Genomic DNA, 26,191 nt, shown 5'->3' with positions numbered 1-26,191 from the left:
AAAAATTGAGAGTAATTAATTTTTTTTTCTCTTTTGCCAAATAGTGTAAGGTTTAAAATTACGTGATGGATAAACATTCTTTGGATTGGCATTTCTGGTTCTTTCCATTTTGAAATTAAAAAATCCAGTCTCAGTGTGATCAGAAAACCTTAGGGAGGAATGGATTTGAAGAGGTCTTGAAGGTTGAAAAGAACTTTATGGGGATGGTAGTGGGTGGGATGTGTAGTTGTGAGAGGGAAAGATACTCCAGGCAGAAAAAAGATCATAAGCAAATAGGGTAGTATTGGAAAGGGGTCCTAGTGAGACTAACATATAGAGACCTTGGGTGTATCCAGAGGAACAGGTGGCTATCTGTGATGTTCTGATGTGCAGCTAAGCAGTTAGGACTTTATTCTAGAGGCAATGGGAGCCAGGGAGGGTTTTAGAGGGAGACATAATAAGAATTACATTCCAGGGAGATTGATTTGGTGCCAGGGTACAGGATCTTTGAAAATTTAATTCAGTTGATTTAGCAACAGCATTAGAAAGCAAAATAAAGAAGATCTAATTTAAAAGTTACTCTTCACATAATTTTAGAATATGATATAAAGTGTTTTTATGTCACCTTCCTTGACTAATATAGTCAATGCTAAAATTCAGGAGAATACTCAGCTGTTTATGGGTCTTTTCTTTCCATGAATATTGATAATAACATCTTACATTTGGGAAGCATAATTTATTATTCTAAATGCTTTTTATTATTTAAAATAATATAATAAAGAGTCTCTTTATTATATTAATAATAGAATTATTTAATAATATAAAATATAATAATATAAAAATTATTTAATAATATAATATTAAATAATATAATACTAAGTCTCTCCCTCACCTTGATCTCCCTTTCATGGCATATGTAAACATAGATTTAGAGATAAGATAGAAAGCTTAGGTCTGCTTCAGTATTTCTGTGAGTACTTGAAATTAGGTCAGGCACGATGGCTCATGCCTGTAATCCCAGCACTTTGGGAGGTTGAGGTGGATGGATCACCTGAGGTCAGGAGTTTGAGACTGGCTTGGCCAACATGGTGAAATCCTGTCTCTACTAAAAATACAAAAAATTAGCTGGGTGTGGTAGCGGGCACCTGTAATTCCAGCTACTCGGGAAGCTGAGGCAGGAGAATCACCTGAACCTGGGAGGCAGAGGCTGCAGTGAGTGGAGATCACACTACTGCACTCCAGCCTGGGCTACAGTAGTGAAACTCTGTCTCAAAAAAAAAAAAAAAAAAAAAAAAAAGAAATTATCATTCTATGGCTACTTGTTTTAAATAAACATTGAATTTCATTTTGTAGGTGTCTTACACTGTGGTACCATAGTTGACTCAATTATACACTCATATATTCGGAGAAAAAAAATTGGAGCGTCAACCAGTTATATGTGTCAATATATATATCAAAAATGTGTTTTCCTAAAAGGTTTTACAGTTTGCAGGCATAATATATTAATGTCGTATTCTACGGGATCCAGTGAGAAAGAGAAAAGGAACAATAACGTGAAGAAAGCAAAGGGGGACCCTAATTACAGAGAAGATATTTAAATAATTTTGTTAAAATACAACATTTTAAAAATGTTTCAAGAAAATAGTTTATACCAATAAATTTTAAAACCATATAGTATACTTTAAAAAGAACCATTGGATCTTACTAAGGAAAAGAGTACCCATTCCAGAAAAAAACTAAAAAACTAAAACTAAAAATAAAAAGTACCATTGGAGTGGGGAGGAAACCCAATAAGACAATTCCTTCTAAACCATTTGACAAAAAGTGGAAAGTTAGAATAGTTACCTAACGCAGTCCATGTGTTTATCTGTTGAACTGATAGTAACATGATTCAAGTAACACACCATTTCTGGCTTATGTAGCCAAAATTACCATCTTTGACACCCCTATCAATGTGTGCTTCCATCTAACATCGTAGAAATATAGAGGGCTCTTTAGACTCTGTGTTTGGCATTATCACAATTTTTGCTTGGCTCAGACAGGGCAGGTTGACTATCATTAAAGTGTTATTTATTTCTATTTTATTAAGCTCCTTTTACATTCATGTTACAGGTTAATTTATACTTTTATTTCATGCACTACTTGGCTTTACTGATTAATATGCCCCATGGCATTCAATAAAGTCAGGCAGTGGAGGAAATAAGAGTGGTATTAATTTCTAACATTGCTATAAATTTGGCTTAATAAAACTAGCTCAATAACATTACAGAAGTAATACAATGGATGCTTCCAAATTGTTAGCAAAGATGCAACTAAACAATTTTCCTTCCTGAATTTCATATAACACTATTGCCTTTTCTTTGAAGTGTGGGAATGAAACCTGCCATATATTTTTTCTCTCTTTAAAAGGTAATCTAATAGTTGGCATGATAACACAGTACACAGCTCTCCATTTGAATTATTCCAATATGCCTTATTCAGATTTTAGGTTACAAACTGTGCAAATTCACACAGGCTCACAGGCCCCAGGGATGCGGGAGTGAAACTTTATTCATGTAAGAATTTTCATAAAGATTAATATTAGGTCTGCAGAATCATTTGTTCTTCTTTAATGTATTAATGTTCAATTCCATAAATAAATATGGTTACTGCAAAATCTGAAAATATGGAAAGGCTAGTGAAAATCTACATGCTAGCTTTTTTCTCTTTTCCAGTTAACCCAGCACTCCCACCCCAATTGTTCAATGAAATAACCTTAGAATTAGGATTTATAGGAACTTATAAAAACGAAGACACACTGCCACCCACTGAATTTTGGCTCACAAAATTTTGATGATAAAGAATGTATTCCATTATTAAGTAACCAAATTCATGTATTAGAGAGAACACTTACTCTCTCTTTTTCATTTATTAGATTATAGCCAGGCCAGCCAAAATATTGTTACAAATTGGAAATTTGCCTTTATCTCCATTATTCCAAAAAAGCAACGGCACTTTATCCTGATGTTTTCCCTTAGCTTTTCAATAACGTCTTCGAATAGCATTTATGGGCTGGAAGGAGATTTGATAGAGAAAACCAACAAACGGAAATGTGTTCATTTGACAGATGTTTATTTACCAGCCTTTGTACCAGGCTGGGGACAGAATTGTGAAACAGTTTTAGAATTTGTCTTCTCTCCCCCTAGAATATATAGACTTTTTTTTTTTTTTTTTTTTTTTTGTCTGGAGACAGGGTCTCTCTCTCTGTAGCCCAGGCTGGAATGCAATGTTGTGATCACAACTCACTGCAGCCTCAACCTCCCAGGCTCAAGCCATCCTCCCGCCTCAGCTTCACAAGTAGCTTTGACTACAGGCACATGCCACATGTCACCATGCCCAGCTAATTTTTAAATATTTTGTAGAGACGGCGTCTTGCTATGTTTCCCAGGCTGATCTCTAATTCCTAAAGTCAAGCAATCGTCCTACCTTGGCCTTCCAATGTGTTGGGATTACAGGCATGAGCCACCATGCCCCCTAGACTTGCTTTTTTATTTACTTGAATAAATGGTGAAATTTGATATCATTAGTAAGGAAGCTATTTTGGGACAGAATTTTTTTTTGGTTTGTCTTTGAATGGATGAGGAACTTCTGTATTCCTTAAGTCCTCCTCAGATCATACCAGACAAAGCAGTAGGCACCTTTGCTCATGAAACAGTTCAAGAAACAGTGGCGGGGCGAGTCATTCTTATACCCACTCAGCACCCTAAGCATATATATGTATATATTTTTTTGTTGTTGAGACAGAGTCTTTCTCTGTTGCCCAGGATGGGGTGCAGTGGCACGATTTCGGCTCACTGCAACCTCTGCCTCCTGGGTTCAAGTGATTCTCCTGCCTCAACCTCCTGGGTAGCTGGGATTACACGCGCCTGGTCACCATGCCTGGCTAATTTTTGTATTATCAAGAGATGGAGTTTCACCATGTTGGCCAGGCTGGTCTCAAACTCTTGGCCTCAGGTGATCCGTCCACCTCAGCCTCCCAAAGTGCTAGGATTATAGGTGTGAGCCATGGTGCCTCGCCACTCTGTGCATGTTTTGAGACTTTTACTAAATCAGCTTAATAGAATGTTATAACACCTCCTCCTTTGCCCCAGCTCAAATGAATCCAAGTCTATTAGATAAGTGGATTTGATGTTTTCATGTTTTCCTTTGCTCAGCTTTTGGTTAAAATTACATTTTCAGATAACTCACATAAAAAAGATGTGCCTTTTCATGTTAATGTACGTATGCAACTTCCAGCTTTATGAGAAAGTTAAAATTTCATTTTTGCTGTTTCTGCTACTAAATCCGAAATGATCTTCTTTGCTTTAAAAATGAGATGTTTAGAATAAACAATTCTAGGCTGGGTGGCTCATGCCTGTAATCCCAGGGCTTTGGGAGGCTGAGGCAGAATTGCTTGAGTCCAGAAGTTTGAGACCAGCCTGGGCAAGACAGTGAGACCCCATCTCTAGAAACAAACCAACCAACCAACAACAACAAAATGGCAGCTCACATCTGTGATCTAATCCCAGCAGTTTGAGAGGCTAAAGTGGGAGGATCACTTGAGCCCAGGAGTTGAAGATCAGCCTGGGTGACATAGCAAGACCCCATCTCTACACATAATTAAAAAATTAGCCAAGTGTGCTGGTGTGTGCCTGTGGTCCCAGCTACTTGGGAGGCCGAGGTGGAAAGATCACTTGAGCCTAGGAAGCTGCAGTGAGCTGTGACTGTGTCACTGCACTCTAGCCTGGGTGAAAGAGAAAGGCCCTGTCTCAAAAAAAAAAAAAAAAAAAAAAAAAATGGTAAGCATTTCTAAATTATTATTCCTCAAAGTAGTTTTTAGTAAAAAGCTATCTTCAAAGGAATAATCTACATTCTGGATCCTGAGAATGACCATTCAAAACAAAGCAACAATTTTAGAGACTTTGGAGTCCCATCTTAGAAAGAAGAACATTTGTTTCCAGAGTCCTCCTTGTATCCTGAGCTGGAAAATAAGACTTCCATTGGCTTATCCATCTTCAGGTAACCATTCACTTATAAACATGCTGATGACTCAGTGAATTGAATCAATCTACACAGGCAGTCACCCATACAAGCCATTATTTGCTTTAGGAAATCTGTTTGTTAGCTACTAAATTTCAATAGTTTTTATAAAGTAGACAGACTAAACTTAGTTTATAATATTTCAGGATTGATTTGACAATGCCTTTGGTTGACCTCGCAGCTGCTCAACACACAAAGGTACCTAAAACAGATACACTTCAGCCATTAAACTAAACTCTGGCAAGAGTTTTCCTTTCTTTTTATTTTATTTTATTTTTTGAGATGAAGTCTAGTCTTGTCACCTAGGCTGGAGTGCAATGGCGTGATCTTGGTTCACTGGAACCTCTGCCTCCTCAGTTCAAGTGATTTTCCTGCCTCAGCCTCCCAAGAAGCTGAGATTACAGGCATGCGCCACCATGTCCATATTTTTATTTTTAGTGGAGACAGGGTTTTGCCATGTTGGCCAGGCTGTTCTTGAACTCCTGACCTCATGTGATCCACCTGCCTCAGCCTCCCAAATTGCTGGGATTACAGGTGTGAGCCTCTGCACCCAGCCAAAAGTTTTCCTTTCTAATCAAATGAGGAAATTTTATTGAGATAAGAATGGGAAAGCATGGTGGCTCAGCACTTAGGGAGGCTGAGGTGGGTGAATTGCTTGTGTCTAGGAATTTGAGACCAGCCTGGGCAACATGGCAAAATCCCATCTCTACAAAAAATATAAAAATTAAAAAAAATTAGCTGGGCATGGTGGTATGCACCTGTAGTCTCAGCTACTTGCAGGGCTGAGGTGGGAGAATCACTTGAGCCTGGGAGTCAGTGAGGTGGCAGTGAGCCCAGATTGCACCACTGCATTCCAGCCTCAGTAACAGAGCAAGACCCTGTCTCAAAAAAAAAAAAAGAAAGAAAGAAAGAAAAGAAATGAGAAAATCAGACCTGTTGGTGAAATGACTTAGGCAGTGGATTGAACCAAAACGTAAAGTTGTATGTTTTTAGCTAATAGGAAATAAAATATACTGTTGGTAACCTCTCAGGACTCTGAATCCATGTATAATTACATTGCTTGCTATTTTTCCCTCCAGTATCATCTAATCTGAAGTTATTGCAAATTAAACAATGCTAAAAGTATTTTCATCTGAAATGTCTGTTCCATAAGTAAATCTAAAACCTTTAGGAGTCTGCAAAAATGTACTACTTTAATAATTCATTCTTTTTTTTTTATTTGAAAAGTGAAAGCAAGTTTGTTAGGAAAGTAAAGAAATAAAAGAATGGCTACTTCATAGACAGATCAGCCCCAATAATTCATTCTTTGCAAAGCTTTCTGGGGTATGATGATGCTTAACAGACTGGGTCAGTTGCAAAAATAGTTTTGCAAATGTTGGTATAAAAATAAATAATATATGTGGAAAGCAAAAAAAAAAAAAAAAAAACTTATTTAGTGGCTCACACCTGTAATCCTAGCACTTTGGGAGGCTGAGTTGGGCAGATCACGAGGTCAAGAGATCGAGACCATCCTGGCCAAAATGTTGAAACCCGTCTCTACTAAAAATACAAAAAAATAGCTGGGCGTGGTGGTGCGCGTCTGTAGTCCCAGCTACTCGGGAGGCTGAGGCAGGAGAATTGCTTGAACCTGGGAGGCGGAGGTTGCAGTGAGCCGAGATCACGCCACTGCACTCCAGCCTGGCGCCTGGTGACGGAGCGAGATTCTGTCTCAAAGAAAAAAAAAAAAAAAAAAAAACTTACTTGGTGACATGTAGATTATATTGATGCAATTTAAGTTTCAGATAGTCTCAACTTAAATCCTTAGTGAAATACATTAATTTTTCAAATGATCAGGACTCAGCAAAATATATGTGAATGTGAGATGAAGGGTGCTAAAATTTTCCCCTCTCCTGGACTTTTTTAAAACAAGTACATTAAAGAATTACTACCCTTTGAGGATAAGGATACTATTTTCTTTTTGAAAGGAAACATGGTACTCTATAGAATGACTTGTACTGTCTTTTGTGCCATTATTAATACATTTCCTGTTTAAGGAAATGACTTTTTTTTTTTTTTTAAACATGATAGTTTAAACTTCAAAATAAGTGCTATTGACTTTTAAAATATCTTACTAATGTCATTCTGGGCATGAAGAATAAAGTGTGGAAAATGCTTGTCATAATAATCCTATTGTCATGAGATTCTCCTTTTTGAATAAAATAGCTCACATTTGTTGTTTCTTTTCTGGAGAGTGGCAATTAAGAGAGGGGAAATTAAGTTCTGTAGATAAAGCAAATAGATCCTTCACTTTTGGATTAGTGAAGGATATGGTGATTTTTAAAAATACAAATATATACTATACCTATAATATATATTAAATATCAGCTATCTCTTCCAGAGACCTTGCCCTCATATTTACAAAGGCCATACAAATGTCCTTATATGTTATATAGTTCTATTTAATTGATTCTGTTTTCCTTCATTTCTATTTTTCTGTTCTTTCCTCTCAATCAGCTTCCTTAGGTTGAATATTTTTCTGCTCTTATTGCCTTCTTCAATACCACCATTTAAACTTTAACAAGATTCAAACTGAAATATTAAGCACAGAAAATAGGAAAAGCAAAAGTTTTAACTGAATTTTTTTATGCTATGTACTTGAAGCATGTTTCACGAATGAATAACATACATGATTAACATGCATTTAAAAAAGTATGTAGATTGCACCATGAAAATGCTATCACTTACTGAGTGGAATCTACATTTTCATTTGATTTACTCTAATATTTTTCACTTATGAAATAAGCAAGGCAGTTATGCAGCATATATATATATATATATATATATATATGTTTTATAAAAGTATACGTTTTAAAGTTTTTCCTTTTAGGAAAAAATACATACTTGTATATAGTTATTGAGGCCTTACTCTTAAAACCAAGGTGACCCTTAGTTTTGAAAAGAACAGAGCACTATAATGAATGATTAACAAATTATACTCTGCAAAGCAAGCCTTAGTTGTGCATTAATACTAGTAGATACTATTTCTGCATTTTTGTTTGTACTTGGCAATGTGCTAAATGCTTTATATACACTAGCCTCATTTCAGTTTATTTAACTTTACAAGAAAACCATTGGTTAGGAATTTTTACCCTCATTTTACAGGTGAGAAAATGGAAACAGGGTTGAGTGACTTACTCAAGATCTCGGGGTTAGTCAGTGGTAAAGTTAGGATATGGATTCATGACTGTGCAATTATACATACAGCATATTGAACAAGATCAGACAGGTTTAAAATACCTGTAAAATTTCTGATTAGTTAAATATGATGTGGAAAAATATAATAATAATGGCAATAAATAACCAATAAATGTTAGAAGACAGAGTTTAAGAGACAAGGATATGATGCATAACTCCTTTTCTCCTGTAGAAGTAGTTGAGGAAATTATAATAGAGGAGATACAATGATAGTTCTGTAAAACTGTGAAGCAAGCATTGATTATTTGCTTGATTCATTAATTTACTTAATTAGGTTTTTATTGGCCATACTGTTGGGTGGTGGTGTAGAAGGATCAGTAGGAAATGTGCCTGCCTTTACAGAGTTGACAGTCTTTTTTTTTTTTGAGATGGAGTCTTACTCTGTCACCCAGGCTGGAGGGCAGTGATGCAGTCTCAGCTCACTGCGAGCTCTTCCTCCCAGGTTCAAGTGATTCTCCTGCCTCAGCCTCCTGAGTAGCTGGGATTACAGATGCATGCCACGATGCCTGGCTAATTTTTATATTTTTAGTAGAGACGGGGTTTCACCATGTTGGTCAGGCTGGTCTTGAACTCCTGACCTCATGATCTGCTCACCTCAGCATCCCAAAGTGCTGGTATTACAGGTGTGAACACTGTGCCCGGCGACAGTCTTTTGAGTATGCAGACCATCCACAGGTAAATAATGCAGAGGTTCAAGAATGATCGTAGATTGTCCTGATTACAAAGGAAGATATATAATCTAGAAAGGGGTGCATGGTGGGTGGGAAGGAGACCTGTCCTGAGTTTTAAGTTCTATATGTGAGGCAGGTAATATGGTCAAGATTCCAGGTAGAGAAAACAGGTTTTAGAAAGCCAAGAAGCTCCAAATGAGAGCAGGTAGTTTAGTGAAGCAATTGATGAGCCTGAAGACAGAGAGAAAGGCTAGATCTTCCAGGGCTAAACAGGATAGAGGTTGATGTAAGGCTGTGGGGAAGAGGCATGATGAGATCCGTATGTTAGGACAAACACACTGGCTATAGCGTGGAGAGAGGGTTGGAGAGGGACCATGCTGGAGAAAACCAGTTAGGAGGCGGTTGTGGACGGGAGGGAAGTGACAAGGGGCTGATATGGGCGATGATGGGGGTTTTAGTGAGAAGGGACAGCCCAAGATATCAAAGAAAACAACAGAAGAAAAGTTTCAAGGAGGAAGAAACATTAAACAGTATCAAATGATGTAGAGAAAAGCTGTTCATTAGATTTAAAAACAAGGTCTCTGGTGACTCTTGCTACAGAAGCAAGTGTTAGTGGTTCGCAGAGAAGCCCATGAGGTTGAGGAGTGACCTGGGGTGAGTGGGAACAAAACACAGTGAGTGCACAGTGTTTTCCTTTTCTACTCCCTGTGCTGATTTCCTCTACTTCCAATCTCGGGGAAGAATAAAACCACTTATTGGACAATTAGTGAAAACTAGTGCATGCTATAAGCCTCAAAATGACCCTATGATGTTGGGCCCACTATTATCTTTATTTTCTAGGAGGGGAGCAGAGAGTTTGAGAGATTTATACCGCAGCCCGAGATCCACAGTTGGTAAATGGCAGGGCTCTAGTTCAAAGCCAGGTCAGTGGGATTCCAGAGCTCACATTCTCATCACTACCCTTTTCTAGAATTTAGCGTCTTCATGCTTGCTTGTCTCTCCTTCCCTCTCAAGACTATTTTCAATCATGGACCTAATCGACTTATTTTCACCAAAACATAAATGATGAGCACAGCTCATTATGTTTTTTTTTTTCTGGATACATTTTGAAATGACCATTGGATGTACTTCTTTTTGCATTTTGATTGTGAAATAAAGCACCAGTTTTGGCACTTTATGTAAGTGGCATCATTTGTATTCTTCCGTGTCTTGCTTCTTTTGCTCAAAATTATATTTTGCGATTCATCCATGTTGAGTGTGGGATTAGTGCTGAATAATAGTTCCTTATATGAATTTACCATGTTATTTGCCATGCTATTTTATTCTTTAGGGACTTGGGGGTTATTTCTAGTGTTGAACAATTATGGCTGATGTCTTTTTTTAAAAGTTCATTTTTTCTGTTCAAGAAGCTCTAAGAATGCGATTTTAAACATCTTTAAATATTTTAGGAGGTCAGGATTCCTTCCCAATTCCCTTGAAATGAAACCCGACAGGTGGTTCCTGTGGGTTCCTGATTTGCTTACTCATGAGGCCAAACCTGAGGAGTATGAGAAGCATTTCTAAATTAAAATGTTTAAAGAGGTCAGGTGAACTGAAAAAACAAAGAAACAGTTATTACCAGATCTCCCATTTCCCCTAGCTCTTCCACTTCATTGTTGCAATCTTAGCTAAATGCAGTCAGCTTGTATATTTTCCTGCATCGGTCCTTTGATCAGTAAAGTAATTTCTTTTCCTTCCTCTGTGCAAATCTTTTGATTATAGTAAGCTCATTCTTTAAGGACCAAACATGGTAAAAAAATTAGCAAGTTGAATAATTTTAGCAACTGTCTAAAATAACTTATTTTGCAGGGGATAAAACTAGAAATATTTAATTTTATAAAGTGAAACATTGAAATATAATACAACCAGTAATAAGATCATAGTGTATCATATGTTTTAATAATAACATATAAGATAGACACAGTGTAGTATAGAGGTTCAGGGTATAGGCTCTGGAGTCAGAAAGGCTGGGTTCAAATTTCAACTCTACTTCTTACTGTCTGGGTCGTCAATGTGGTGAATTTCTTAACCTTCTAGAAGTAGCTTTCCCCAACTATAAAATAAGCATAGTAGTAGTATCTATTTAATAGGGCCGTTGTGACCATCAAATAAAAAACCTCAATAAATGTTAGTTGTTGTTGATATATTTAGCACATCCAAAGGGTAGAATAACCAGAGTTTTTTTGTTTTGAGACAGAGTCTCACTCTCATTGCCCAGGCTGGAGTGCGATGGCATGATCTTGGCTCACTGCAACCTCCGCCTCCTGGGTTCAAGTGATTCTCCTGCCTCAGCCTTCTGAGTAGCTGGGATTACAGGCATGCACCACCATGCCCAGCTAATTTTTTGTATTTTTAGTAGAGACAGGTTTTCGCTATGTTGATCAGGTTAGTCTCGAACTCCTGATCTCAGGAGATCCACCCGCTTCGGCCTCCCAAAGTGCTGGGATTACAGGCGTGAGCCACCACGCCCGGCCAACCAGAGTATTTATTAACAAATCTTGACAGAGATAGTTATCTACTTATATATAGCTATTTATTCAATGTTTAATAGGTTCCTCTTCTGAGGCAGAAGTTGTGGATCAGACAAAAGTACAATTTGTGGAGGTAAGACAATTAGAAAATTATAATCAAGTGGCAATGTTAAATAAAGTATATTTGGAAACAAAGTAGGAAGTGATTGCAGAATGTGGATCAATTGAAGGTACAACTTTCTAGGAGTTTTTTGTATTTTGAATTTGATTTCAAACTAATAGCTACAACTTTACCATGAAGGAAACTGAAGTTCTTTATTCCGGAAAGTGTGTGTATGCAAAGAATAGAAGAGAAAATGAGTATAACCTCTTTTGAGGGATAATAGGAATGGAAACCGTGAATGGAATGAGTGAAGAAGGGAGCCATAATTGATGGAATATTTTATAAACAGCTTTTTTAAAAGACTCATATATTTATTAGATGGTAGGAAAAATAAAAATTCAGTTCCATTTGTATTGACTTGCTGAATTATAAACCTATTAAGGCAAAATGTGGGCAATCTGGCAGATTAAAGAAAAGTGGTAATATTTTGGCAAAATAAACTTTCCACGTTTTCTTCTTCATAATAAAGATATAAATAATAAAGTACTTTGACATTTCAAAGATTTAAAATTTATATTGAAAAACTAGTCTTGAAATTTCTGTGAGTCATTTGAATCATTTGCTGCTTTTGTCATCTTCTTGTTCCTTTTTTTTTTTTTTTTTTTTTAAAGATAAGACTCCTTCCCTACTGCTTCGACTGTAGTTAGTATTTTCTAGGTTGTCTGTAGGGATTGTTCCCTGAAACTTACATAACCCCCACCACGCGTTGACGACTCCCCCAGGTGAATAGAATCCACTAGGTGGCGCCCAGGTCTACTGCCTCGTCTCGTCTCCACGGGGCGCAAATCTTGGAACAGCTGTGAATGTTCGAAGAGTGGCTGGAGAGATCAATAGGATCCACGTGGAGCAGCTTCCCTATGATCTGCTCCAAAAGGCTGTAAGCCTGGTGTTCCTTCAAACTGTTACTGTAATGAAACCTCTGAATATGGACAATGATGGTGTGGTTTTGAGTACGAGAAAGGCTGCGGTTTTGCTTCATGAGACTTAAAGACGAGCAGGCAGACAGACATCCAGCTGCAGTTCACAGCCCGGGCACCCGGCAAGTAGCAGGCAGGCGACTGAGAACCTCCCCAGAAGCTACCCTTAATGCCCAAAGATTGGTTTAGGCAATGACGCTGCTATGCATGGAAAGGGAAAAAGGGACGAGAGGAAGATATCAAAAAGAGGGAGATTATTTCGATATTAGCTTGAGTGGAGGCATAATTCGCTCTCATTTCTGGCAGGCAATTGAGCACTCTGCTTCATATGCGAAATCGAGGGTACATTCTGATGTAGATTTCAGATAGTGGAAAATTAAGGTATTTTGTTTTTCCTTTAAATCACATTGGGCAATTTCCTTTATTTCTTATATGAAACGCTGGAGGCTGTGTACAATTATTTTATGCGTTATTACCATTCTTCCAAAAAGGGACAGCTCTTTTCTTTCCAATTTAAAGTAGTGGATAATGACTTTGGCAGCATTTTCCTGCCTTTTTCAAGTTTATGGGACCCATTTCTCATCATTAGGCTGAAGATACACATAAGAAAGGACGAGCCTTTTTCTGGAGCTTGTCACATCAGTGTTGCTTTTTAGGTGATTAAAAAGCAAGCAGCGAAGATCTCCGAGAAAACGTCTGACAAAAGGTAATGGAAACCCAGTAACAGACGAAAACCCATGATAGATTAGGCCAACTTTCTCTGCTAAGTGCATATGTGCATTTCAGCTCAGGAACAAAAATAAGACCCTGTTCTGCGGAGGCTCTTAAAAAACTGACCTGTGCTGGCCCCACACGCTAAGGTTTATTTGAGGCGCCTGAAGGTCATTAGATCCAGGAGGAGGCGTTTTTCTGCAGTTCAGCTTAGAACTTAGAGCCAGCCAAATGCTTACCGCAGCTGCTTGTTGGCTGGTTCAAAGATGTAGAGCGGCTTTAATTAAAAATCGGCAGGCACGTTTTGATTTTGGTCAAAATAGATTTTGTTATTTTTAAACTTCCTGTGGAATAAAAAAAAAATTCTTATTCCCTTTTCTCTTGTCCATCATTCTTATTCTCATTTCTATCCCCCGCTATCATAATAATGGGAGTTTCAATATAGAATTCTTAAAATCTCTTCACGGTTATAATTTTGGTTCAGGGATATGCAGTGGTCCAACAAAAACATCTTTAGCACAAATGTAATTTGGAGTATATGGAAATTGTGTAGTAGTCACAGAGCCATTTCTTAAAAATATCTTTGTTAATAATTTTGAAAGGCTAGAAGTAGATGAGTGAACATGATATTTGATTGCGGAAGGTATTTTGCCTGGTGTTCAGTTGGTGTATTGCTTTGAAGGAGGGAAATTGACATGTACTTTAATAAGTAAAGTACTTTTTCTAAAACAAAACATTTATATTTATTTATTAAAACATGGTATTTCAATATGCAACAGAGAAAAAATGATTTCTCGTATGATACTAGAAACAAATCTGGAAGCGACAAAAAGGATGACTGAAAAACAGATTACAGTTAACAATATAAATCTCTAGAAGTAATATACTTTTCACCTCTGGGTGCCACTGTTCAACTGCTTCTTGTTTTTATGACTGTTTGAAATCCAGATGCTTCTTGTAGATGTATTCTTAAAAGAATCTGTTAAAGAGACATTTCCTCTATCTCTGGTTATCTGGTAAATAACAAATAACTTTTTTGGCACCTGGGTGTAAATTCAGCATGGTTGTGATTTGCCATTTTAATTACCAAATGATGACCAAATAATATTGAAGATTGTTTATATGGGCAATTGGCTAGGTTAAAAGCCTAATTTCATCTCTTACGGAAATAAATTTTGTATTTGCCTTTTAAGTAGGCATTTAACCAGAAAAAGTCGTTAAAACACAAGAGAGTTTTAGTTTAAATTTGTTGTCATTTGTAGATATGATTTCAATTCTGCACAAATGTTTGAATAGAAATCAATTTTATAAAAGAGAAGTAATGGGTAGACATTGGAAGGAATTAATCAATGAAAATATAATTTCAAGAACCTAACATTGTTAACTGAGATATTATTTTTCACTTAACTTTGAAGCTTAATTTCTTTAGCAATTCCATGGAAAAAACCCTACAGGAATTTGTGTATATGTTTTCTGAATTCTTAATTCTCGGGTGTGATTATTTTAAGAAATAAAAATAACAATATTTGTAATTTTACAAAATATATGAGTAATTTTTTTTTTTACAAACTAGGCAGTTAATTAGTATTTTGTAACAAGAAACAAATGCACATATTCGGTTGGTTTTAAAATCTCTAATTACTTATTTTAAACTTGGGGCTTCCAGAAATTCTAGATAAAGAGTTTATAATGCCGAAGTTAATTTTGTTTTGTCATATACAAAGTAGTTAATCTAAAAATTATTGATTGATAGTCTCCCTCTTTTAACTCTTTTAGGACTCAATATTTAAAGCAAAACTAATTTATCTAGGTGTTCTTCGGCACAAAATTAATTCTCCTGGGACTGGTCCAGGCCAAGTCTCATTATGGAACTGTTCTTCTTGCTGAACTAGTCTAAACCTGATTCTTACTGGGATACTTTTTCAGAGTTATTTGCAACAAAGAATTTAACCCTTGAGAAGCTACAGAACTGACTTTCAATATTATACATATTAGGCCATTTGAGGGGATCGGGAAGACATTAAAATAAGAGTATGTCTTATCCTTGTGGGTGCTTCCTGGGACTTTGAAGTTAGGCAGTTGTATTTGTGTATACTACAGGAGTTTTAGCTTTGTAATCATATACCAGAGTGGAAGGGTTCATTTAAGACATTCTTTACCTTTCCCTAATCTGCATCACAACAAGCATATTACTGATCTTGTCTTTTTCATTTATATGTAAGTGGTGAATTTACCTCTCTGCCTGTGTGCCCAAATAGTTGTTCAGATCATACAGCAAGTTTCACTGACTTTCTTTGCTTATTGTTTAACTGAATCATTTGATTATTTGGTGTTTTTGTGCGTCCATAGACCCCAAGATTGTAACTGTTAAACAGCTACAAAAGTAGTTCAGCATCATTCATCATTTATATTTCTTTTACTGCGTGTATATGTGTGTGTGTATAATATCTTTGCAAAATATTACTGGAGAATAGATTTTTTCAATGTCAATTTTTGTGTTGACTTTTTGCCTTTTGTATAGCAGTTAGTTCATAAGGATTAGGTAATTTTCCACTGGAGAATCTCTTGCATTTTAAGGTTCTGTGCTCATTGTGGGCATCTTACCAAATTTTTTCACTGAAGTAGTCTTCCTCATTCAAAATGCCTCATTTTCTATTAGAATGTTATTAATTTGGCTCAATATATTTTCCTTTTGTGGCTAAGAAGGAATGTTTATTTGGTGCTAGTGAGGAGGTCCGATCTACCAGCGAGTTCTTTCACAGAGAACAAGATGGTGGTCAGTTTGAGGGTGGGTCAGTGTCTTTATGATGGGAAGCAATAATTTAGTATTTAGTAGGTTGCTTGCTCTACATGCTAACAAACCAATAGCTTTCCTCACTCCCTCTCTCCGGGACAGATTTCTGTTGAATTAGTAGTAGGTCGATTTGTCTCAGTCTCACGTAGATGTATTTCCAGAAGGTGTTGCAGTTATGCTGTGAGACTTGATTCATCAACCTAAACTCATTTTATCTGAAATGCAATAACAATTGCTAAGTTTTCCTAATATAAAAAAAGTCCAAATCAATTATCCAAGCTATTGTTAAGCCACACTAAATTATGGGATTAATAAGCAAACATTCAGGTAGTTCAGTGGCATTTGATAAGAAAATTTTATTCATTTATATAAGATTACATGTAGAAAATGATATAGGTCCCGTTGTTTTCAATAAAGTAAAAGTAGGTTTTTAAAGAAAAACTTTGTAAAAATATATTCTAGTCAGTGAATTTAATTTCTCTATAAAATAATAGTTTTAATAGAAACTGCTGCCTGTGAAACTGAATTCTCAATCTATAATATGGTATGTGCTTCTGTTTTAAATTCATTATAAAAAGTATTTAAATTTCATAGATTTCTTCCCCCTCTGTATTTTTGTCAGCCTAGACACACAAAGAAAGAAGAATGCTCTATACCTTATGGACATTTAATAAAGATTAATTTTTTAAACTAACAATTTAAATATAATCTCCAAATAGAACCAGATCTATGTTAGTTTAATCCTTTCACAATAAATAACAGGATATAGGAAACTTTAGGAAGGCTTATGATTCTCCATACGAAAAATGTGCTTAGAGCTTAGAGGGGACATTTTACAATTTAAAAAAAATATCTACATCTTCCTTCTGCAGATACCAATACAATCAATTGACAATAAATGAAAAAGCTGAAAAAAAAAAAGAATGCCCCCTCTCCAGTCTTCCATTTTATTTCAGTTGGAAAATCCCCACTGAATGCATTTTTTTAAAAAGTAAATGTATCCTGGGAACACGCCGTTCAGGATTTTGTAAAAGGAACTTCAAACGAAGTTGGTAAGGGAGGCAAATGCGTAAGTGGAAACTTTGAGGAAACTGGCAATGAGAGACTGGAAATCAGGCAGTCATTTACGTTTTACTTCACCACCCTTTGCTTATGTGAGTACAAAGCAGGGAGCTGGCAAGGCTGTGAGTCAGAACTCTCCTCTCAGGAACTGAGCAGAGAGATTCTCAGCATCTGTTTCCTCAACTATCACCCAGAGGATACTGGTGGTAAATCACAGGGAATAAAAATAGCCTCAGAAGTCTAGTTCCAAACAAATAACGCATGGTGGCTATTTGATAGTGGTTTGGGGGTCTCAAAATTCTTCATTAGCTAATTAATAAATATATGATTTTTTACATTAATAAGCATATTCCTTACATTGTTCACCTAAATGTTGAGCACAATCTTGGCATTTATACTGACCTGAGTTGGAGTACTACCTAAATTACATTGTATTTGATATTACTATCTGAACTATTTAGGGTATAAAAGTGGGTCTATGATCAATAATCACAAATATTAAAGCTTTACTTTAGACACAATAAAACATTTGTTTCTAAGATGTTAAGAAAACCCACTAGCTTCTTACCGTAATGTCAATTGCCAATAGACTGATAAGATCTTTCTGTATTTTGACTGTAGGAAATTTTATGGCTAGAATCTTACAATTTAACACAACTTATGGTCTTTTCAGGTTATATTTCACATGTAAGAAAGTATTTTTTAGGTCTGCCTAGAAATGTTGTAATTTGATATTAAGTTATAGCTTAGATTTTCAACAAAAACAGCAGCTGTAATAGATGGGATTAGCAAGTGGTGAAAAGTTCAAAGCATTTAATGGAATTGATCTACTAAATTAGCATTGACAATTTTTAGTGGCTATCTTAAATATACATTATTATCATGAAAGAATTAGTCCAATTAAGCCTCTACATTTGGAAGATGCCCAGTCTGACCTTGTTCTACTCAATGTGAAAAGTGAGAGGGTCTTTGGGTTTATGTAAATTTGGTGCTAAATCAGTTGGTTTGGGGGACCCTTTTACTCCTTTTTGGAAAGGAAGAAAAACTCAAAGGCTCTTTATGGTGACAAACGGGTTATTAGAACAGTTAATATATTATAATTTATAATTATATTATAATTAATGCATTATAATTAATATATATAACAGTTTTTATATTGCAAATAAAAAATGATAATCAGGAATTGCTCTGAACCTATTATGGTTTAAGGGGCTGCCCAACTAAAAAAAAAAAAAGAAAAAATAATGATTGAATAATAGAACAAAATAATATTTGATACATAGGTGAGAATCAATTAGAGTGGGGTTATTTTCTCACAATTTCTTACTAAGACCATATTTACTGGGTATATGGAATATATTTTGGAACTGAAAGAATTATACTGGGTTTAATTCAGGTTTTATTTAGAACACTTTCAATTAAGAAATAACTAGCTAATAAAAAAATAGAAATCTGGCTGGGTATGGTGGCTCATGCCTGTAATCCCAGCACTTTGGGAGGCCGAGGTGGGCGGATCATGAGGATTGAGACCATCCCGGACAACATGGTGAAACCCCACATCTACTAAAAATACAAAAATTAGCTAGACATGGTGGCATGTGCCTGTAGTCCCACCTACTCAGGAGGCTGAGGCAGGAAAATCATTTAAACCCAGGAGGCAGGGGTTGCAGTGAGCTGAGATCACACCACTCTACTCCAGCCTGGGGACAGAGCAAGACTCCATCTCAAAATAAATAAATAAAAAAAAATAAAAACAAAGAAATCTATGCAAATATACGTGAAAAAACAAGTATGGGATTTTCCGGAAATCTACTTTCTATACAGCCACAGTATATTTTATATTCTGTTGATATAGACTTCTATGATAACTTGAACATAAATATCATGAAAATAAAATTGAGTTTTGAATTGTCAGTTTAATTGTGCAAAACCTCTGATGATGGCTGATTAACCATTTATCATGAAATTGTGGAGTCTTGACTCTTACGTAAGGGGCTTGGATGACAGACCAGCTTAATTCACAGTGGCTCATATGTGAGTCTTCGTTGGAGCTCAGGAGCTAGCTCTTTTGTGAAAGCATTCAGTAAAATATATTTTAGTCGAGTTTTTTTTCTGTTGTTATCCATTACAATATTTAATGGTCCATTTCCCTAATCTGGGCTTCTAACCCAGACACTTTTGAACATTTTTAATAGAAAAAGATATGTCTTTTGTGTAAGATGTCTTCAAAAAGAACATAGTAACTAATTTACCCCCAGCTTTCTCTTCTATAAACGGAATAATCCAATTCTCATTTATCAACTCCTCAGCTTTTTAGGTTCTCCCCTGAATGCTCAGCAAATTATTCATATCCATCTTTAAATATAGCACTCCAAGGGGAGTTTAGTGCTTTATTAAGGTATCTGAGGAAGATGGGAGATGATCTCATTTATTCCTGAGGATGTATAGAAAATCCCCTCGTTGCCAGACTCTGCTAGGTGCTGGGAATATAGTAAGATTTAACAAAAACCTTGAGGGAGAGAAATATTTGCCAACAAGTAATGGCCATACAACATGGTAAGGGCTAACATGGGTGTGGACAACATGCATTTGTCTGTCAGTCCTAATTCAGTATTCATTGTCAAAACAATATTTTAAATTGCTACAGCAATTGCTACTGATAGTCATATTTCTATGCAAATAATTTCTAATTAGCTCCTATAATTCAGGTATATACTTGGAACACATTTTTCCATGCTACATTTAAATCTGCATTTTGTTTCTTGTTATTTGTATGATTTTATCTTAAATTGTTATTTTACCTTCTAAATTTCATTTTTTTGGGCACTTCTGTCTGTTGTTCAGTTTGATATCAAAAATACCATTTGTGACCTCCTCACTTTGAATGCTTTAGTTAGAACTCCCCAGCCAATCTGTAGTTAATGAATAAACAGTTGTCTGTTCCTGGTTATATTTTCCAGGCGTGCCTTATAGAAGAGAATCAAAAACCTTCCTAAAGTCTAGCTTAGGGTTCATCAGTTGATTTTCTGTGATCCATCATGCCTTCCACTCTGCTATGTAAGAGGATGGTTGTCTATTACCAACACAGGACAAGTTTTTTTGGAAACTATATTGATTAATAATGATTATGTGATTAGGTCTGCTCTCAAGGGTTCTGGCTACTTTGATCCCTTTTGAATCTCCAGACATTTACTCAGTTCTCTGAATATTACACAAAGGTGGGGACAATCATTTTGTACCACTCATTCAGTGCTGTCAAATGGAAACCAATCAGAGCTGGGGCTATCAGAAAAGAAGTGGGCAAGTCGTGTGTCCTAGTCATCACCTGTCACATGTCAGCATTAGCTCCTGCATAGTGCAGCACTGATCATGGCATGATGCAAGCTCTTATTTGGTCACTGTGGACAAATGTTTCCCTTTTATTGATTTGTAATACACCATTAAGCTTCATTGTTATAAAATTGGACATGATAGATAGCAAAATAATAAAACCCACCTGGAATTCACTAACTAGAGATTGGCATTGTTAGCATTTTGGTTTACACATGCATGTTGGTGTATGTGGATGTATGCATGTATAAAATGTGTATAATATACATACTGTTTTGCAACAATTTGCTTTTTCCACTCAGTACTATATAGAGTCCATTTTTCTAAGATAATGCACATCATATAATCATAGAAATTCAGCTTTTCAGTATTGAATCGAAACTGTGTTCTTTTTATTGTTCAATAATACTGCTCTAATTCCCTGAGTAAAAAGAAACCACTCCTCCACTCATGCCTCTCTTATAACATTATCTTTTATTAAATTTAAGTGGATTCCTTATTATCTTAGTAACTGCAGTCTCTGAGAGTAGGGTCTATGCATGATTTATCCTATGTTTCTTACATTTTAGCTGCATAATACATATTCATTTAAATAAACAAATACATGAACTTCAGTAATGGGAATTGAAATCTTGGACCTTTGTGTTTTGCTTTTAGTTCTATCTCTGATTTCACTTTTTAACTCAGTTTACCCAGGGACAGAAGGAATATAAAGCAATTTGTCACTTACCTGGCATCACCAAGGTGTGAAGTATGCCACAGAAGCTAACGTGCCACACAGCTGGAAATAGTTCATTAATATCAACAATTTTAAATGAAACTTTCTCAGATGCACTACATACTTTATTAGGATTTTTTAGCAAATGAAAGATATTAATGTGAAACATTTGGAAAATACAAACAAAAAAGCAACCTGTAATTCTACTACCTAGAAATGAACATTATTATTTTGATGTCTGTCCTTGCAACCTTTCTTTCCTATACATGTGAAATATAAATTTCACTATAGATTTTATCAAACTGCAATCCAAAACACTATAGCTACTTTTTCTCATTAATATAAACATCTTTGCATGACAACAAATTATTCTAATAATGAATGTTGGTGATTATATAGTATTTCATTATGGGAGTATGCTATAGTTTACTTAATCTCTCCTTCCCTTATTGAATATTTAAATTATTATCTACTTTATGTATTATGAATTATAAAAAACATTGTAATGAATATCCTGGGTCAAAAGTCTTTGGACATTAGGTAAGGAAAAGTTTTAAATATTCCCTTTTAAGCAATCAAGTTGAGGTAAGTCTCTTTTTCTTTCATTACGAGGTTAAAAATATATATATAGCTTATTTGAATCAATTAGTCTATGAGATGGACTAAGATTTTAAAAATTATTATAAAATAAGGGCATGCTACCCTGATTGATGACAATGGAATTACTTTCTGTCTCAAGTTGATTCTAGAATACTTGCTTGGCCTCATTTGGTCTTTTGTGGCATGAAAAATGTACTTCTTTATTAGATTCAGTCATAAAACAGAAGAAATAACATTCTAAATGTTCATGTTTCCTGGAAGAAGTTGATACCTAGCTATATCTTTGTATAGTTTCATAAAATTATAGGTTGGAAGGGAGACAGTTTCTGTGATTAACTCTGTTCCTCAGTTTCCATTTTATAAGTGGGACAGAACTAATCACTCTAAACAATCATCTAGAAATCTTTTAAACCTTCAAAATCCAAATGGTTTATATTCTGTTCCCCCAGCTTTTGTGGTTGTACTGCTACAATTCTGTGTTTTGATGCTAGTTAGGTAAGCACTTTGAAAAGCACTATCACAGTGTTTACCCATTTTGATGAAGCTTTGAGTATCTCTGCTTTGTGTTTTAAAAGCCTACACAGGGAATTAATTCCCAGGTGGTCTCCCATCCAAATACTAACTGGACCAATCCTGCTTAACTTTTGAGGTTAGATGAGATCAGGCAGTATGGCCATAGATTGGGTATTTATGATTTGGCATAGAGGAAGCACTAAAGTACCGTTATGCATTTTGGGGATTGATGAGAAAAGAGAACGTTGCCACTATTTTTGTATAAAATAAATCACTGTTAACTGGAGATTGTGGGATTTTGTAATTGGGAGCTAGAGAGTAAAGAGAGATCATCATTTTTATTTTGAATAAATCAATGCTGTTAATTGAGATGTCCTATTCAAAAGCTAAGAAAAATTGGAGATTAATATTTAATTCTATTAAGTAACACCAAATAATATTAATTAAGTTTGCTTGATGAGAGAGTTTTCCTCCAAATAATCTGCTAAAGAGAACATGGCCCATGTTTTGGCATCTTAGAGTGAAATCCAGAAACGGACAAAATTTTATCATAGTCTTAGTTACTTTTAAAAATTGTTCTGTTAGTAGAAATAAATCTACAAACACATCCTGGATTTTCAGACAGTGATTTGAAGTATTAAATTAAAAGTAGTGGATCTGGTTGCCCAGGAATCACATTCTTCAGCAATTGCGTGGTGATGTGATTGTTGGCGTTGTCTGTCCTCGCACCCCACAGAAGAATGATCTACCAAGTAGATGCTACAGAGAAAATAGGTAGGAGACAAGGAGGAAAGAAAAGAAGCATGGTTTCCCAGTACAGTCTCAAGAGAAGGGTGAAAGACATCTGAGCCTTTGGCTAAAGAGTTTTGCCAACTCAGGTCTGGCAAAAAGGCATTGTGGGATGTTTGGGGCCCTGCAAAGCCAACAGGGCCTCCGCTTTATAGGTCTCATTGGGATGACGTTCATGCAGTAAGTGGTATTAGACTTGAATTTAATCCATCTTAGAAGGAGGATACATTAACCTTGCTTGAGTCAATGAACTGATAGCTCCGGAGAGCCAGTGTGCAGGAAGATGAATTATGGTGCAGACTTGCAAGCTTGTCCAACCCATAGCCCATGGGCTGCATGCGGCCAGAATGGCTTTGAATATGACCTAACACAAGTGTGTAAACATTTTTACACACACACACACACACACACACACAAGTTCATCAGCTATCGTTAGTGTATTTTATGTGTGGCCCAAAACAATTCTTCTTCTTCTAATGTGGCCCAGGGAAGCCAAAAGGGGCTGGCTGGAGTCCTAATGCCAATGCTGCTGGCTGCTGGCTGTGTGGCCTGGGCAAGTTCCTTACTCAATCTGTCTCAGTTTTGTTTTATATAAAACAAGAAGCTTGATATTAGACTCTGAAACAGTGATTTTGAGGTCATTCCCAAATTTGGGGCATTCCAGTCTTGGGTAGCCTGGCTCTCCAGGGCTGACGGTTTTGTTTGCTCTGGATGACTGCAGCTTCAGTGGCTACAAGCAAAACTTTGTCCTGAAGCTTATGCTTTATGTCCCTGGAGTTCCCCAGGGAGTACCTATTGACATTAATGCCAAGATTTTTTTAGAGCTTATTTTGATATGTTGGTACATTTTATTCCTTCTTAAATTCTAAAACTGTTCTTGGGTGTGTACTAGCAGCATATATTCCCTGTGAACCTATTTATCTTTTGGAATTTCCGTAGAAAGAAATGCTGTCAGTCAATATTTGAGGTCGATAGGCATTCTTTTAAAAATGGGTTACTCTTGTTCTTGATCTGATCCTTGAGTAATCGAGAAACAAAGAAAATTATGCTAGCATAATCATCAGGAAACTATCTACAAATAAACTTGGATATTTGATTTCATGAACTATAATTCTTAGCCAGCTTTAGCCTTTACCTTGTCACCATTGGAATTAAAGTATTTACAATCCCCAGAAAATCATATCCTTTCTATAACAGTGTGATACATTATTTATTAAAAACAAGCCATGCAAGTGTAATACCTAATAGTTCTATTGAAAAGAGATGCTTACTTGTTTGCAAAATTTGGAAAACAGTGTGCCTTTACTTGCTTATGTAAAAATGACTGACTGATTAATCATGGGTTTTTGAACTGGTATAGATCCAGAAATGTTTCTTAGGAAAAATTCTAGCTTTGTCTGCAGGTTCTTTTTGATCTAATGCTACATATAGAAGAATGGCCAGAATCTTATTCAGACCACTCAGTGCTCCCAAAAGGTATCAATTTTGCCATCAGCTCATTTAATCACTGATGCCTATGAATATACTTCAACCACCAATCAGGCATATTTGCATTTCAGGTCACTGTGTAGAAGGGTCTGTTGCTCAATTCCTAATAACTTCTTAACAGTTTAAAACAGGGGCAAGCAAAGCTTTTCTGCAAAAGGCCAGATAGTAGATACTTCTGGCATTCCCATTCATGTGGCCTCTATTGCAACTATTTGACTCTGCTGTTGTTTAGTACAAAAGCAGCCATAGACAATATGTAAATCAATGAATGTGGCTGCATTTCAATAACATTTTATTTATGGAAACTGAAGCTTGAATTTAATATAAATTTCATGTGTCATAAAACATTATTCTTCTTTTGATGTTTTTAACCATTAAAAAATGCCAAAACATTTCTCATTTTGTGGGCCATATGAAAACAGGTGGTAAGGTAAATTTGGTCTGCAGACCATAGTTTGCTAGATCCTTGTTTAGAAAATTGAAATTACATAGAAATGTTTGAAAGACACAACTGATAATTTGTGGCTGGGTATTGCATGTTCACCTGTTTCCCCTTTTCCCGGGCACATAGCTTTAGACTATACCCCCCGTCTTCCTCAGAGTTAGGACTGGTCATTTGATCAAGTTCTTTTTTCATTTGAGATGGAGTCTCACTCTGTTGCCCAGGCTGGAGTGCAGTGACTTGATCTCAACTCACCACAACCTCCGCCTGCTGGGTTCAAGTCATTTTCTTGCCTCATTCTCCCGAATAGCTGGGACTACAGGCACATGCCACCATGCCCGGCTAAATTTTATATTTTTAGTAGAGATGGGGTTTCACTATGTTGGCCAGGCTGGTTTTGAACTGTTGACCTCATGATCCGTCCACCTCAGCCTCCCAAAGTGCTGGGATTACAGGCGTGAGCTACCGTGCCTGGCATCATTTGACCAAGTTCTAGCCACTGGAATATGGGGCAGAAATGATGTGTTGTTGCTTCCAGGTCTGGTCTATAAAAACGTCCCATGCATGGTCCTTTATGTGTTTTTCTTGTGTGTAGAATATGAAGGGGCCTCAAGAAGAAAGGAGGTTGGTTCTTGTTTTGGTTTTACATGAGTGAGAAATAAACTTCTGCTGTGTTGAGCCACTGAGAATTTTCAGAGTTTTCAGTTACAGCAACTAGTGTTATCTTAACGAATATATCATTACTTTTTCCGGATATTTTTGGTTTGATTCTTACACTAAATTGGATTCTCCAAGATTGCATACTTGGATGGACTTGTTTTCCTCCTCCTCTCCTCTCCATTTCCTCTGTTTTCTTTCTTTCTTTTTGAAATGGAGTTTCACTCTATCGCCCAGGCTGGAGTGCAGTGGCACAATCTCAGCTCACTGCAGCCTCTGCCTCCTGGGTTCAAGCAATTCTCCTGACTCAGCCTCTCAAGTAGCTGGTATTACAAGTACCCACCACCAAGCCTGGTTAATGTTTTTTTTGTATTTTTAATAGAGATGGGGTTTCACCATGTTGGTCAGGCTGGTCTCAAACTCCTGACCTCAAATGATCCACCTGCCTTGGCCTCCCAAAGTGCTGGGATTATAGGCATGAGCCACTGTACTTGGCGTGTTTGCTCCTTTTCCACACTTAATTGGCAGATGATAGACTGGGTTGCTTTCTGTGTT

Source organism: Aotus nancymaae, unplaced genomic scaffold (assembly GCF_030222135.1).
Source record: "Aotus nancymaae isolate 86718 unplaced genomic scaffold, 86718_ANA_hifiasm-v0.15.2.pri h1tg000008l, whole genome shotgun sequence".
In the NCBI taxonomy this organism is placed as follows: Eukaryota; Metazoa; Chordata; class Mammalia; order Primates; family Aotidae; genus Aotus; species Aotus nancymaae.
This window is presented reverse-complemented; position numbering follows the sequence as displayed.